We start from the raw sequence: 17,188 nt of genomic DNA, 5'->3' as shown, positions 1-17,188 counted from the left end.
CATCAGTGGTTCAGTTGGTAATAAAATCATCGAGAAATTGGTTGGAAGGCAATCTAATCTGATCCACCCCTTCACAGTGAAATTATTACTCCAATTAGATCAGCTCAGCTGAATCCTGTCTACATCCTGTTACTTCTCAACAGTGCTGTGCATTTTTGATGTGATATTACAGAAAAAGAGTATTAGCTGCCTCTCATCTATATATGACAGAACACAGAACAGCCAAAAGTTTCTGGTTGAATATTTGTTTAAATGACATTGCTTCTGAGAAATTCTGACTTATTCAAACCATGAGAAGTTATTCTTGGCCTTGGCTGAGATTGACTAAATTATTTGAAAAATTGAAATCCCAAACATCAGAACATGGCACTGTAATATTTCTGATGTTCATAAGGAATATAATTACACTACTGAATTGGAGCAATTTCCATATGGCTTGAATATTCTGTCATAATGAACTTATCTGGAGAGGTTAATTACTAAATTTCTAGAGTAGAAAATTCCATATGTCTGGTGTAAAATACTAAGTCAGCAAAATAGGACTAAGGTGAACATCAATCAAATTGGCTAATTTTGACCTACAGAATTTCTGACCAAAGTCAGGGACATATTCAAAAATACAAAACTAGTGTATTTTCTACAGTGAAAGTTTATTAATAAAGTTGCAAGCAAATATTTTCCAACAACTTAAAAAAAATAAAGGGTAAGAGCTAGTAGGATGGGCAACATTATTCTCTTATTTCCTGAAATAACTCAGATGACTATTTCATTATTTTAAAAAATAAGTTTTATTTGTTAAATATAAATTCATTTGAAAATTTAATCTTAAATTAATTGGAATTAAGATTTAAAATTTTATCCTTTATCTTAGAAATAGCAAAACTGAAAGCAATGTAAAACTGAAGTATTCATAACTGACTAAACAGCATTCTTGCAAGGTGAAAATCTGCCTCTGTTTGTCACAAGATTTTTGCCTTGTAACATCTGTATGGTGGAAAATATAGTGAGATTACTGGAACCAATTAAATAGTTATTTATCCAAGCATAAATTGCTTGGATTCTTAACTTTGCTGTCTATATTAGGAGCAGAAATCACCAAAGCAACATAAGACAAGTGGCAGTGTCTTATTCTAGAGAAAACACAGCCAGACACATTGCAAAGCTTTCACTCATTTCAGTGGTTCTCATTGCACAAATGTCCAACTTGGATTGGGAGTAGCCTGTCTCGCTGCCAGAGCAATGGCAGAAGTCTTCAATAATCATATGAAAAAATCTCATTGATAGTTATATAAAATTGCTGTAATTTCAGGATTTATTACATGAGATAATGACGGACAGTTATTTTACACAGTGTATTCTCACAGCATTGGCTTCTTGGCTAAAAATATTGTAACTCTGAGCCTTCAGGAACCTCGAGGTTTAAAATGCAATTATGCATGAAAGAGGAGAGCTAAAGTAATGTTCTAATGGTGCAATGTTACAACAAAGTGATGCCTAATGCTTGACAGAATTGGTAAACTTTCCTCCATGCTTCTTCGGCCTTTTTTTCAGATTGATAGTGTTCCAGGTTTCTTCCAGGCAAGCCCTGTATACTGGGATGATCTCAAGAAAAGAATGGTAATTTAATTAAGGCCTGTGCAGGGGGTCTGAAGATTAATGTGGTTTAAGTCCTTTATCTATCCTCTTCATTATGCCTCCAGGATGAAGCTCAGTTCCTAGACTTTGGTGTTTGTAGAGCAGCTTTTTGTGTTAGCCTCTCCTGTTTCCATGGAAATCATCTAAAGCATTTTTGGCAGTTTTCATCTGCTCTTAGACCTTCCATTCTGTTTTCATGCCATAAACACAATATTACTTTCTTTCAAAATACAGACTTTCTGCTGCTAAAGCTTTTATTTCTTTTCTGTCTGTGTATTGTCAGACAATGACCTTTGTACTTTTAGTTCCCCTATATCAGTATGAATGATCTCATCCTAAATGTAGCTTGTTCTTGGAATCATAAGACTAAATAACACTTGTTTTACTGTAAGAATCTACATTTCTTGTGTTTATTATGAAAAAGGAAAGATATGGCAAAGTTAATATTGTATCTTTGGTTAAAATTTTGATGCTAATCACCTTTGTGAAATAAGAAGGCAGTGTTATATATAATTACATACAAAATAAGCAGTCATTGTGTGTAGAATAATAGGTAAGGGAGTAAAAAGCAAATTTTACCCCTAACAATACAGACTTAGATTTGCACACACTAAGACTGGATTATATGCTTGGGTGCTGATGGCATCTGGAAGGGGATGAGCACTGGGTATTCATGAACAAAGTAGTAAGAGAATTTGGGTTCCTAGGCCAAGACTCCAGAAGCAGATAAGCAGGAACATAAGCCTGTGTCATCACAGGGAATCCAAAACTAGTATGTCAAATAGAATACAAAATATTTAGCCATACTCCTCAAGTTAAGCAAAAGCTGAAGTTGCTCATTGTTTTAGCAGAAGATAACCAGTACTGCTTAATTTATTATTCCCATGCTACTTGGTTCAGATAAACATGTGTTTTTTGCTTTCACCTCATTTATAAGCTTTAAAATTCCAGTAACGAGTAGGGAAATGGTCATATAAAGGAGGCAACTTTTCTATACAACATACTAGTGAGTCCTTAAATTGAAATATTTTTTTGTGAATCTGCAATTTAGAAGTTTCTGGACTGATTGTAAAGATTACAAAAATTACATTATAAATAATTTAAACTTAATTATGGAACTAGACAATATGGCCCCCATGGAATGATTGAAAGAGGACTTTTATTCCAAAGGTATAAAACATAGCTGATGGAGGAAAGGGCAGGAGGGAAGTGGCTTAAATTAAAGAGACCTGGATTAACAGACCTTGATTAAACAATTCCCACAAATGAAGCTACTAAGATACTAAAGATAATTTTTCTGGTGAGACTGTGGAGCCACCATTTATGGAGTATCAATCGTTGAAGACTTCTAACAGGTCAGAAAATTATTAAGCAGAAATTACACAAGCATAATTAATCTTGCCTTCAGGCAAGAGAATGCATCTTTTTGTTCTTTAAAGTTATTTTCATGATAGATGTCTACAAAGCCATTGATTTCTCTTTCAAATTTCTCTTTTACAATGTATCTGTTTTGAGCAGAAAGTACTTTTGAATCCCAAATTGCTTTCCTTTGACTGTAAATCTCCTTGTTTTCAAGTCAAGGATTAATCTTTAATTACAGGTACTACATTTCATAAAACAGTATCTCTCTATCTATAATGGGTCATTTCTGTCTATAAAAATACACAGTTCAGTCTTTCAGTGTCCAAATATGCAGATTTGCTGTGACTTAACCTTAGCTAAGTACCACATAGTCACTTCCTTACTTTCCCCCATCTTTAATCTTAGATGAGAATCTTAAAATGTGTGGATTGAGATAAGAACAGTTTAATAGTTGAAATAAAGATAATAAAGATACCAATATAGATAGTAAAGATAATGCTAGTAATGGTTATCATAATGATGATGATGATTATAATAATCAAAAGAATGATGGAAAGGAGAGACAGAGAGACAGGCATTAAACCCAGGGAAAACAGCTACCTCCAGTTTATATACTGAGCATGACATTCTGTGCTGTGTATTATCCCCTGGCTAGTTTGGGACAGCTCTCCTGGCCATGTTTCTGCCCAGTTTCTTGTGCACCCCCTCACTGGCACAGCATGGGAAACTGAAACATTACTGATTTAGGGTAAGCACAATTTAGCAACACTTAAAACATCAGTGTGTTATCAACATTATTGTCATACTAAATCCAAAACGTGGCCCTGTACCAGATGGTAGGAAGAAAATTAACTCTGTACAAGCTAAAAGCAGGACAGGGTTAAACTACTTTAACCTGGTGTAAGAAACCCTGGCAGAATGACTTTTCTGCTACACTCTAAATAAACATACATATTTTCTGAAAAATTCATTCATGTCCCCAGTGAAGCTCTGTTAGCATAGAGCATACAAATGGTGCCAAGTAGCTTCCTGTGTCTCCTTTGCAGGTGTTTCCTGTGTCTTTTCTGCAGTACCTTCCTAACATTACAGCTATTTCAGCCATCCTTCTTTTGTCACACTGTGGATCTGTCATCATTCATCGCTAAAGTATCTTGTAGCTCTCTCCTCATCTAATTGAAATGTTTGTACCACCTCTGGATTGCAACTAGTCCATCAAAAAACCTGATGAAGCTGAACTTTTGTCATCTGTCTTGATTGTTCAGAAAGTATTAGACATCATCTAGGGTTGAGCATCTCTTCCTAATATTCATCTGATATTTTTGCCCAGACAACTGTGCAGTGATATACAAGAGGAGGGGAAATAATAAGTGTACAGGTCAAAGCATCCTGGAAAGGATACAGAAACTTTCCAAATACTCATAGTACCTCAAACCCAGCCAGGTCAAATGTGACCATGTTAGTTCTGGATGCTTTAATCTAATAAATTCTAAGATGAATACTGATTTTCAGGACTATTTTCAAGTAGAAAATGGTCCATAGGCATGAGAAAGAACTGCAAAGGTTTGCAATAGGAGGAAAGGTTTTGCAGTGGTATCTGGAGTCCTCTTGCAATTACTAGGATGCAATATACTTTAATATCTGTTTTTATTAAATTGTACAATTACAGCATCATGTGTGTTCCTCAGATACTAGAAAATGTGGTACTCATGTTGCCGTGAGAAGAACATAGGACCCTGAATGCTTGTTAGCAGCTGGAACACCATTCATATGCTCTGGGAGAGCATTTTTCAGTTCACTTTTTTCCCTGAATGAAATTCTGTTCAAGCACTCCAAGATTTCTACACAAAGTGAATTGGAGCATGGTTAATGTTGCCCAGAGAGATCATGGATGGAAGTGTTTAAGGCCAGGCTCGATGGGGCTCTGAGCAATCTGATCTAATGAGTGGCATCTCTGCCCTGGACATTAGAAACAGATCCTATTAAATGGAGTTGATTGGAGAGTCCCTTCAAAAATACATTTCATCTCCAAACTAAAATACTAGCATGCACTCATATTTCAAATTTCATCTCCTATTCTGAATCCTAATTAAACCTTCATTTCCAATACATAGCTCTGAAATGTTTTATATGAAAAAAAAAGGTTTAAAAACTGAGTGTGTTTTGAATAATCTTATTGCTTGTATTTGTTACAAAGGATCTTTTGAGTTTGTACAACCTATTATTTTTTTTATATATATAAAGAAATTCCTTGGTCTGCTAAATAACTCACTTATCTTTTTAATGATATTTTTCCTTTAAATTGATTATTAACTGACTTTCAGAAAGTATATATACAAAATCTCCAAATTTCATGTCAGTCCATACTATCTGAAAAGGATATCTTCTTTCTAAAATGTAACTCAACTTTAAATTTACAGTCTTTGAAGAGTACTATTTAAGGAGGGAAAAATTGGAGATAAAAGTTCATGTTATAGCAACTTTCAAGGAAACTTAGTTATGTGGTATATAAATAAACTTCTGGCACTCAACCACAACATCAGTGCTGATATTCCGACACTTACAGAAAGTACAATGAAAGTAAAATGATTTCTGATTTTGATTAGCTGATGTAAGAAAGATACTTTCAAGAGGTAAAGTGCATAGTTTTATTGTTATTTCTTTTATATCTTAATCAAAATGAAAGCATATGATCAAAGATTGTGAGAACACAACAGAGTTAAGGCTTTTTGGCAAAGCAGGAAGTGTATGACCACTGAGGGATGTGGGAAGACACAAAAACTGAGGATGCTAAAGCATAGTCAGCAATGATCATTTGTGGGATGTGTTTTCTGCCTTCTGCTGGACAGACTGAGGGTTGCTCTTTTATGTCTTTCTGATGTTAAGCACACCTAATTAAGATTTGCTCTTTAACCATCACTAAATGCCCACATGCTTCTGAAAGGCAGATCTGAATTCAGCTCCTGCTGTGGTGCTCCACAAAGTGATGCTCTGAAGCATAGGATTGCAGTGCATTTGTCAAGGAATCCATGTTAGTTAAAAAGTAGGAATAGAAAATTTTCTTTTTACCTTTCTCTATTTAGCGCATCACTGCTGCACAAAATTCAGTATTTCAGTGTTTGTCCAATTTAGATGCTAAAGTTTGCCATTTCAGTGGGAGATTAGCTTGTGACATGCTATTAGCTGCTTGAGATTTTGGTGTCACTTGAGAACAGGGAAATCACAAATGTACAATAACTGATAAAAAATATTAGTTATGGGTTTTTTAATTACTATTCTTTTATCAGTCTTACATTAACTTATTTCATTTCACTCACTTTAAAACTTGAATATTAAAACAATGCAAGCAGTACAGACATAATATGTTTATCACCATAAAATCAAAGGTCAGAACAAGCATTAGACAAAAGATTGTCCTTAACAGATAAGCTCTGTTAAGGTCTGTATTTTTTCACATATAGAGGTATCAGAAATATTAGTTAGAACTGTAAAACTTAAACAGTATTAGTGGCCCAAAAAGTAGATTTGCATAGGTTCATAAGTCAATGAAGAAAAATAAGAATCTTTAGATGGGAATTTTCGATTCCTGAAATCTACACTGTAAAATATTAGAAGATATTACTCTGTGTGCTATGCCATCTGTTGGGGTAAAAACATCTAAAATTATTCTGTACATTTATCTGAATTATAAGATAATGTGTGCAATAAAGCTTCCATTAAGACAGATTCAGTAAATTGTTGTCCCTGAAGAAGGAATCAAGAAAACCATAAGTCCCATCATTTTAATTCTGATCTAAAATAGTAATTTTTCTGGACTTTCAAGGGTTTATCTACTGGTAGAGCATCTCACTCTAAGTTAAATGTTTTAAAAAGACAAGATAGACATGTAATCCTTTATATGGAGTTTTTAAAAATACATCCAAAATGAGAACCCTGAATGGTTTACTGCATCTTTCTCAAGTCCATAAAAGCTTTAATGTGCTGAGCACAGACAAGGCTAAACTTGTTGAGAGGGAGATCATCTTATTTCCCTAAGAATATTTTCCTTAAAAAAGGCATCCCTTCATGATATTTTTTCAAATATTTTGGGAACAACTTAATAATCTCAGTATATTCAAATTGAAGGCTCTTTAAAGATCAGGATAACTTCTGGTTTCCTTTGGGGTTTTGCTTTTCCTATAGTGCTAGCAACCTTTCCTTTCTAGGCGAATAAGTACTTCCTCTAAGTTTCTACAGCTTACACTGGGAAAACTTAGATCTCTATAGCTAAACTGTTTTTTATTAAAGATCTTCAGTGTGTTTAAAAGCAGTTAATTAATGAGAATTTACAACTAATGCTGCTTCAGGTAGAATGGTATCTATTTCTTAATTTCAGAATGTTCTTTCCTCAGTTTTAACTGTTTCAAAAATTTTTTAAAACTGCTTTCTATAATACAAAATATTTGGCTTCAGAATGGACAATGGCCCTTCTGTCCTTTAACCATGCTTATGAAGATTTCAATGATTATTTTTATTATCTTTGTAAGAGTTTTTAAAAATTCCTAATCAAATTCATGTTCCTGTTGCTCTAAAGAGAATAGAGAGAAAAAGCATCCAATTCCTAAACCAAAGATTTATAAACACACTTAAATAATGAATAAAAAAAAAGAGAAAAGCTGATTTGAAAGGTGGAACATATTAATATATGAGACTATATAACAGACTGTGGGCTGTGTACACTGTTCACTGTGGATTTTTGTTTCCAGCAAGCCATGCAGAACCTGTCCTGCAATCAGTAACAAAAGTTTCTCTTCCATGAACCAATGAGGGGAAAGAAGGAACTTGACTAAGGGAGGGAAAATTCAGGTTTTGACTAAGGTTTCTTTACAATTTGTGCTTGCTGTGTTTGTAATTCATATAAATCTAAATCTCCAGTGCATCTTTTAATCTTAATTAACTCCCTGGTGTTACTAATTGTGCTTCCACCCTAAGATCCCTATGAACAGTTGAGGTTATATAGATGAGAAAGAAGATGCGGTGTCTATAAAACAGTGATGCACAATACTAGTCAGAAGAGTATTAATGCTATTTCATGCATTTTTTAAAAAAATTATATTTACACCTGGTTTTTAAATGTAATTTCAGTATTCATCCCATTGTAGTGCCTCCAAAGCCACAAGGTACAGAAATGAAAGAGAATTGCTAACGAATCAGCCCAGAAATGGTCCAAAAGGGAAGTTAGTTTTGTCATTTCAGTAAAAGTGTAGCATGAAAATAATTTAGATTAGATGGATTAATAGAAGTAAACAAATCTACATTTTCAGGGGATTTTTTTTAAATATTTACATGAGTCTGTGTGTAAAAAGCTGCTTCTGTTCAGCTTTCATTCATTATGTTCTCCCAAAGAGTGTCAGTGAAGAAGCCTTTTCTGGTTCTGGAATAAGGACACCTGTAAATACAAAAAGGTTTTCTAGGGATGAAAAATTACTGGGTATTTCCTTGTCTGATCAAATGCAGTTTGTATGATAATTTATATGAAATATGTATTGAACATTAAAACAAAAAAATTCACATTGTGTATAAAAATTTTCCCTCACTAAATTAGAGTCTTTTTTCTTGCAGATTTCTCTGTAGTGTGCCATGTTTCTTTTTTGTGTCTGCACCTAGTTTGTAAATCATGCATTATAGTCCTGAAAGTCCATAGTAAATTAAATAGAGCTCAAAATTTGCTGATGTAAGGATACTCCTAGTGACTACTTTCAAAACCTGTGTATCATGGCTCAGAGATCATTTCCCATTCTCATCTGCTCTTCCATTTGCTGTAGATTGTCCAAAATTGCTGGGCTTCTTGCTACACTTCTTTATTCTGAGGTGTTATTAAACAGCTAAGAAGGAATTGCTCCATTCTTGCTGCCTTGTCGCTCCATTTTGGCATTTACAGGTTATGTCCATGCTGAATTTGTAGGGTTTAACCATTTATTAGGTGTGTGAAAATAAAATATTTAGAATGCAAGAAACTTCTTTAGAAAAGCATCTGAAATTTAGTAGAGGAATATGCCCTTATCCTCAAAAGAAATGTAGAACTTTAGAATACTTTATTTTTTAAGAGTCTTTTTAAACTTCTTGTACTTATAGAGACTACAGAACTGCTTTTGTCATTCTCAGCCAGATGTTGTCTCTGGTTACTACACCCAGAGCTGTGTTTCTCAGGCTATGGTTCATCAGACACTGATTGCTGATCTGCAAAAAAAGTAATATTGTCATGTCTGCAAGTCAGGAAAAAGCAAATAGGGAAAAAATGAAGAACAGTGGTAATAAAAGGAAGCCAAAGTTCAGCTAGACTGTTTTAAATGAAAGTCAATATAGGAGCACTGCATAGTTGAAAAGGCAAATACTTCATTTACAATGCTGAGAATCCCTGGAGCAGATCATTCATTACAATGTCTCTTCACTCTGATTACTTTTCTAATCAGCATGCATCTCAGATGTAGATTTAGTATTGATCAGATGAAATGGGCAGTATAAGATTAAAATAGCTAAATAATGTAAACACAAAACAACATTTAAAAAAAGAAAATGAAATAATTAACTTACAAGCAGCTGCTGCATTCTGCCTCAGATCAGTTCTCAGCTGGTGTATAGAAAATCCAATTCAAAGATGTTTAAATATGCATTTTGTACCTGATTTGTTCATATATATATATATATATATATATATATATATATATATATGTCTTCTGCTTAGAGAATTTGCACTCTATACATCACATTTAAAAAGGTTTGGATGGGATTCCTTAATACCCTTTCCTTTGTTCAGTTCACTAGAACTGGTAAAAGCAGAAATTCATAATTTTTGAGTTATGTATTGGAGCAATATATGATTTGATGCTTTCTTATAGGCAAAGAATATTACAGGTGAACAGTTCTTTTATGCATTAAATATCTTTACATAGTAACTGTGTCAAATCAGAAAAGATTTGTGTGAAAGATCTGTTTCTAAAACATCTTTAAAGTTATCAGAACAGATCTCTCTTCATTCTATCTTTCAAACCCCAAACCATTAAATAGAGCAGGGACTAAGGAAGGTTTAGAATGAGTACCTTAACAAAGACTGAGTTGAAATAAAAATGGAATCTAAGCAAAGGGGATCTTTAGAAGAGTAAACTCCTGAATACCCTTCTTGCTCTTCTCTTTCCAACACCATATTCTCAGTATTCAGAATGCAAGCAGACTTTAAAAGTGCAGAATAAAAAGATATCTAAAAGTCAGATTGCCACCTAGCCATTCTATAGTATGAATTTTCCTTCAGTTGTTCCCTATCCCTATTTAAAAATACCTAGAAAGGAAGCAATTTTTAAGAAAATAAAGTCACAGTCTGTTCCTCACTTAACTTGAACAGCAAATGATAAGTAGTTCCCAGGTTCTTCTGGGATCCTCATATCCCCTTCAAGAATACTCGCTTCCTCTGGATTAATAACAACAGCTCATCCAACATAAAAAATTATTTTTATGTTCTGAAAACCTATTTTCAGTTTGATAATTATTATTTTCCATTTGTTGTAAGTATAAATATAACCAAGAAAATCTATTATAGAGATTTAGCTAAACAGGAAATACATCAGGTTTTCAACCAGTTTATTAATGATATGAGTGTTTTACAAGATTTTAACTGTTTTTTTTTTCTTTTTTGCTATTTCAGATGAAGTCCAGATAGAATGTATTCATGGAAACTTTTCATCCTCAAAGTGACATATGCAGGAGTTATTTAAATAGAATTGCTATATGTCACTAATAAAGGCATTTTCCATTTCTTGTCAAACATACAAACCATTAGAAATAAGAAATCTCTCTTGAAAATATCAGGAGGAAATAGATATTGTAAAATTACAATTTTACTTCTGAGGTAAGCTAAGGACAAGTAGTGCCACTGTCGATGAAAGTGTCTTTCCTCAGAAGTATATAAATCTCAGGAGGAATAATGGAAGAGACAGAGATAGAAACAGTTTTTCCCAAAATATTCTTCAAACATCATTTTATTGCACCAAGTGATTTTCCATAAAGATGTTTTTAGAAGTCTAGATGTTCTGCAACAGCTCTTAGAACAATAGAAAAAAAACCCTCATTTCACCTTTAACAAGCAGCATTTTTAAACAAAAAGGTACTTTTCCCCAAGGAAGTTGCTGTGCCTAATATTAGTGAGTAGATCAAACTGAAATTCTTTTGAGGTAAAGAATTTTTTTAGAAACTGGTATATGCTACATCAGAAATACATCAGCTTCAATAAATTATAGAGGATGTTAGGTGTTGAAAGATGGAGAAGGAGAGCACAGTGAGAGGGGTGATAAAAAAATGGCTTTTTTGACACCATAAAGTAACAGAAAACTTTTAAAAGTTCTGTGTCCTGTATTGCAAAGGAATAAAACTGAAGCCATCCCAAGCAAACATTAATCCCAGGTTGCTAAAACAGCATGTCACCAACTGCACACACAGCATGGCTGAAGCAGCAGTGCAAGCAAAAGGTGCTGTCTTCAGCTGTCAGCAGGCAGGGCAGCACAACTTCTCTAACCCCATCTCATGTCACTGTGACCAGCATACAGAGTGCAGAGCACTGAACACTGCCAGTCCTGGTATTCTCCCCACCACTACATTATATTTGTGTAAAAATATTATATGGGTTATCCAATCCACCTTTGTTTGGTTAGGCAAACCTGAAGCTTATCATGATTGGTTGTCAATGTTTTACTGTAGGTAATAAACTGGAAAAGAGATTTCTCAAAATAATTGCGGGGAAAAATATATTGCTTGAAATTAAGAGCTTCCTGGGCACTGTGCATGTTGCTATCTTACTTATCAGGCAGTAAGAGAGGTCCTGATATTTCTGTTAGGTGGGTTGCAAGATGTTTCAAATCAGTTGTTTTAAATAAGAAAAAGACTCTTCATTTGGAGAGAAACTCGTGCTCAAAAGAGATTACTGTCCATCCTGTAACATATTAGCTTCTAGGGGAGATTTTCCCATGCAAAAGTTAATTATGAAAGCAGGGCTGTGCCCTCATCTGTTGTTTATGCAAACATTGATATTTAACAGAAAAAATGAACTCTGCTGTACCATCTTTAACAAATCCCATTTAACAGAATAGGAAATATATAAGTACAGACACAACTTCCCTTGTTAGTTCGGTTTCTTTCTTTTGGTCACAGTTTTTTAGCTTCAAAGACCAAATAACTGTTTAGTAGTTCTACCATTCTCTTTTTTTACTAAAGACTGGGAGAAACCTCTTCCTGACTGAGGGCTTTGCCTGATCACTACCACATTAGGAAAATGCACCAGTACCATGAAGACCTCTGCAATCAGTATTAAAGTAAAACAAAAATTAAGTATCAGCTCTTCTCTCTTGAAAGTAATCCTGCTACAAATAGGAGCATATTAACAGTGGGTTTTAATTTTTAATTCAGACATTGTTTTAAATAAAATATTTATCTGAGATGTACCACTCCTTTTCAGTTTAATGCAGCTGTCAGTTTAGTTTGCAAATTGTGTTAGAACTCACAGCAAAGGGAAAATCCAAAGATACTGGAAAGTCTTCCTTAGGTATAAGAGACAGTTAGGAACCACGAATAAGAACAAAATGTACAGCGAATGAGCATTTCATTAGGGATTTTATTCCATGAATTTTGATCTGAAAGAGTGTTAGAGTCAACAGGTAATCTGTGGCTTGAAGGAATACATTCATCAGTGTAAAGCCTTCTCTTTTTTTCTCTGTCATGCTATTCAAGCATATAACTTGATGAGTTGGATCTATTCAAGCATATAACTTGATGAGTTGGATACTGTGATAGATGATTTGCTACTGCACACTTATATTGTTACCATCTGACTCTAACATTGCTCTTCCTGAAGTGGCAGCGTCTTGTAAAATTCATACCTAACTCCAGACAGTTTCTCACAGCCATCAAGCCTGGTCATATTTTACTGTTTTGTTTAAAGAAAGTGATGGCTGGAACTCTGAATTCTCATCTCATAATGGGATTTCAATGCCTAAATATCTGGTTGACTGTAGTCAAAGCACACAAAGGAGAACGGGAAGAACATTTTAATGTTTGTATTATTCTATCTCATTCTTATGCATTATGTGATTCTAGACCCAGCATGCACCCTGCCCATGTCTTATTTCATCATATGTAAATGCAACCATCTCTTTTCAGTATGACTTTGAAAATAGCCTTCTAAAATGGAACAAGTACATTGAGGGTCATTTTGCAATCAATTCAGTAGATTATGTGATGTGGCTCAGTGTGCCCATTAAAAGTGGGATTCAAACTAATTATGGTACAAATAGTCATCTGCTTTTTTATGTTACATTTTTGTACAACTTATTTGGGTATTTTTTTTCTTTTGTTTTGTTTTTGAAAAAAAAATGTTTTAAAAACTAGGCTGAAATGTAGACTAATTATCTTCATAGGGATCCTTTTAAAGGGATACTATAGATTCAAACTATGACAATGTTATTGCTCAAATAAAACATTTCTAGTGATCAAAGTGAACATTAAATGTTTGATGAAAGTGCTTTTTATAAGTTTAAAATCCTCCATGACGTTTTGATGGCATACAAGTATGTTGCATTTTTGTTTATCCTATTGAAGAACTTTACAGATTCCCATCAGTCCTCAAACTTCACTGGCCTTTACTTATTTAACAAGTACAATCCTTTAACTACTATTAAACTACTTATATCCTCAGTAATTTCACTATTCCTTTTATCAAAGTCCAAATCCAATAGGGAAGAGCAAATACTTTTAGCCATTTATTTTCCGATCCTTTAAAATTTTGGGCCACAAAATAGACCAGGGGAACAGAGCATTTTCCTATTAAGACAGGCCAAGGGAGCTGGAGTTGTTCATTATGGAGAGAAGATTCTGGGGAGCCTCACTGCAGCATTTGAGTCCTTAAAGGGCACTTATGGAAAAGAAGGAAGTGACTTTTAACACGGGCAGACAGTGGTAGGACAAGGGGAAGGTTTTTTAAACCAAAATATAATAAATTTGGATTAGATATGAGCAAGAAAGTCTTTACTCAGGAGGTGAGGCACTGGAGCAGTTTCCCAGAGAAGTTAATGCCCCATCTCTGGTTGTGTTCAAGGCCAGGTTGGATGGGGCCCTGGGACCTGATCTAGTGAGTGACATCCCTGCCTGTGGAACTAACTGGCCTTTAAGGTCCTTTCCAACCCACACTTTTATATAATTTAAGTTTGTGAATATCACAGGTAGTACCTGATTTGCAAGAAGAAACTTCCAGGAACTCAGTGATAAAAAGCAACGGGTAAAATTCTTTACTATTTTTAGATGCAGATTTTTGACAGTTCCTTTTAGACTAATATTTTCTCCTTTATATCTATGTCTGTTGTAACCATTATGAAGAGTTCATTATGAAGATCTACAGAATAGATATGCAGAGTATATTTTTCTCTATTTTAATATCCTCTGGTATTTCAAAAATAGCAAATTGGCAAACTGACAAATGGTGGTTTCTTATATTAAAGGAATAATTAATAAGTGTATCATTCCTTTAGTAAACATTGCTAAATTACCCTGCTCAACAGTTTTATTTTCCAAAATAGCTTGTAACTTCTGCAGCATCTATTTTTTAGATAGTAATACCATATTTGAATATACTAATTAGTTTTGATCTTCTGTTCCTGAGAAATGCATGCTTTAGCTCATAAAATTTCAGTTTTCAAACAAAGTTTGAGACTCTTTTATCAAGATTCTGTTTACAATTAATATTTTTCATTTGCTTAAATAGCTCATTTGCTGAAAGTAAGGATTTTGTTGTTAACAGTTTTGAATCTAAAATCTTCTGTTTACTTCACCTTTTTGAAAATAACTTCCCAAGTTATTTTCTACAGTTTTTGGATATGGACTAATAAACAAACAAGCCTTTCTCATTTTTAGTTTCTGTGACTGTCTGATCATTATTCAGATTATGTTTAAACAGACTTGAAATCTTATTTTTAACAGCTATTGAAGCTGAAGTACACGCCAGAAATGATCATTATTTGCTTGGAGTCATGCTCCACTGAAGAGCTGGGGGTACTACTCAGGCTTTCTCATTTCTAGATTTTAGCTTGAGCCATTATTGGCCAACTGCAATAGAGGGTAGAAAATACAACCTATTACTGCCTTAGTGCACTTTTCTGAGAATTTCATTTAAACAGCAGTAAAGTCAAGCACAATGACCTATTCTATTTCTTTAAATGGTTTTTATTACCACCTACTCACTGGCTAAGTCTGGTGATGAGACATTGCTAAAAGTAGAGAAAATAACAACATGTGAATCTATTTTTGAAATGCTGCTGTAACAAGACTGGTAAGTAGAATAAATAAAAACTCTGTAACCTGTAATCTCTCAACTAGTAATTTTGTGGTCCATTCTCTCATGACACTGTCATCCTGCTATCTTACCTCTGCATTTGAACTGGCAAATAAATGACATCTCATTTCCCATCACACATACAACTGTCCTAAAGGAAGATTTTCAATCAGTATACCATTTCTGTTGTCATTTTGTAAACTGTGCTAAGAATAAATGTTTTAGAGGGATTTAGTTCTTTCTAGGAAGCATTCCTTAAGGGCTCTAACCTTCAGTTTTAACTCTGACTCAAAATATGTTCATCTAGAATATATAGCATTGTCTTAATGTTTCAGTAAATTGAGAAGTGAGTATCAGAAATGTCTGTTTAATAGATTTTGACACTTAAGTGATATCCTAAAGTCTCATCATTTAGAAATTCAAACTGTTGGTAACAAAACTATTTTTAAACAAAAAGTAAAATAGACACTTCATGTAAACTAATGTCATTAATTTCTGAGAAGATGCTGTTCAGTATAACATAAAGTAACAGTGCTTTGCAGTAAAATAGTCACAGAAAAGTGGATTTGAAGCTTTATTTTCTATTATATGACATATATGATTGTAGAAGAGCTACATGAAATGATACATAAGTAATCATTGACCTTTAAAACCAGATTAATGTGTGCTAAAATTCACATTGTTTCTGGTCTTGTATATCACTCCATCAGAGCTGTGCAAGGACCTGCTTAAGACAGAAGGTCAAACAATACTCTGATCCTTTTGTTAGTTCCAGGGTGATGGTGAAAACATATTTTTGAAGTGCTGAAGTTATGGAGTATGTTTCTTCAGGCTGAAAAAACACTCAGTCCAAAGGGTTCCCACCTCCTGAGCATGTTTTATAGTTGGTTAAGGAGGTACTGCTGTGACCACCATGTAAAACCGGAGTGTTTCCTGTCAGTTAGTTCTGACATCATGTATTGGCTATGTTCAAACTGTACATCTTTCACACAGGTTCTTTGGGCTTAGGTATTGGACAGGTCCTGGCTTGTTAGGTGGGATTTAGATTCAACTGGATTAGGGCTGAATTAGTTGGAAAGTTATCCAGCTCAATTAACTGAAAGCACTTCTGGAAATGCAGAGGAGAAGTCAACACTTTCTTGTACAGTGCTGAGAAAATGGAAATTATTATAATCTCTCCAGACAATAAAAATACAGAAATGTAATGTATTTAAATATAATATTTAGGCCTATCAATTTCACTGAAGGTGTTCTTACACTCTTAAATTATTATTAAATTATTATTTAAATTCTTTTCTATTTTACCCTTTTCCCCTATCACGATGAACACCAAGTATCACAAACTGACAATTACTTTTTTTTTAAGTCTGCAAAACCCTTACAGAAATTAAGCCAATGTCAGAGCACATTCTAATAGACAGAGATGTGCATCATAACTCTAACTGAGATTTTGGTAGAAGTCTCGGTCAAAAACCAAACAAGCTCTCACAAAGTACAATTTTGCCTACTTAGCCTTTTAGTGGCAAATTGATAAACAAAAGGTCTTTCTAAATATCTATTGTATGAAGCATAAGAAAAACATTCTGTTCTCTACCTACTTGTATTTGATCTGGTAAAATCTTCAGCCCAAATGATGCCACATTCCAAATATCAGTCACCCTTCCTGTACATTAAAAATAAACTCTTAGAAAGAAAAGGAATGTAACTTGGTAGATACACTGAAGGGATATCACATTGAGTGGCCTTATAGACACAAGAATATCAGTACCTCCAGTAGCAGCTGGAACTTTCTGAGCACCTGAGATTAAAATAATAGTTTATATGTAAATAAAATATTATAAACAACAA

The sequence above is a fragment of the Lonchura striata genome, chromosome 5, assembly GCF_050655825.1.
Source record: "Lonchura striata isolate lonStrDom1 chromosome 5, ASM5065582v1, whole genome shotgun sequence".
NCBI classification, from domain to species: domain Eukaryota; kingdom Metazoa; phylum Chordata; class Aves; order Passeriformes; family Estrildidae; genus Lonchura; species Lonchura striata.
The sequence above is the reverse complement of the archived record's forward strand: the minus strand, read 5'-3'. Positions refer to the sequence as shown.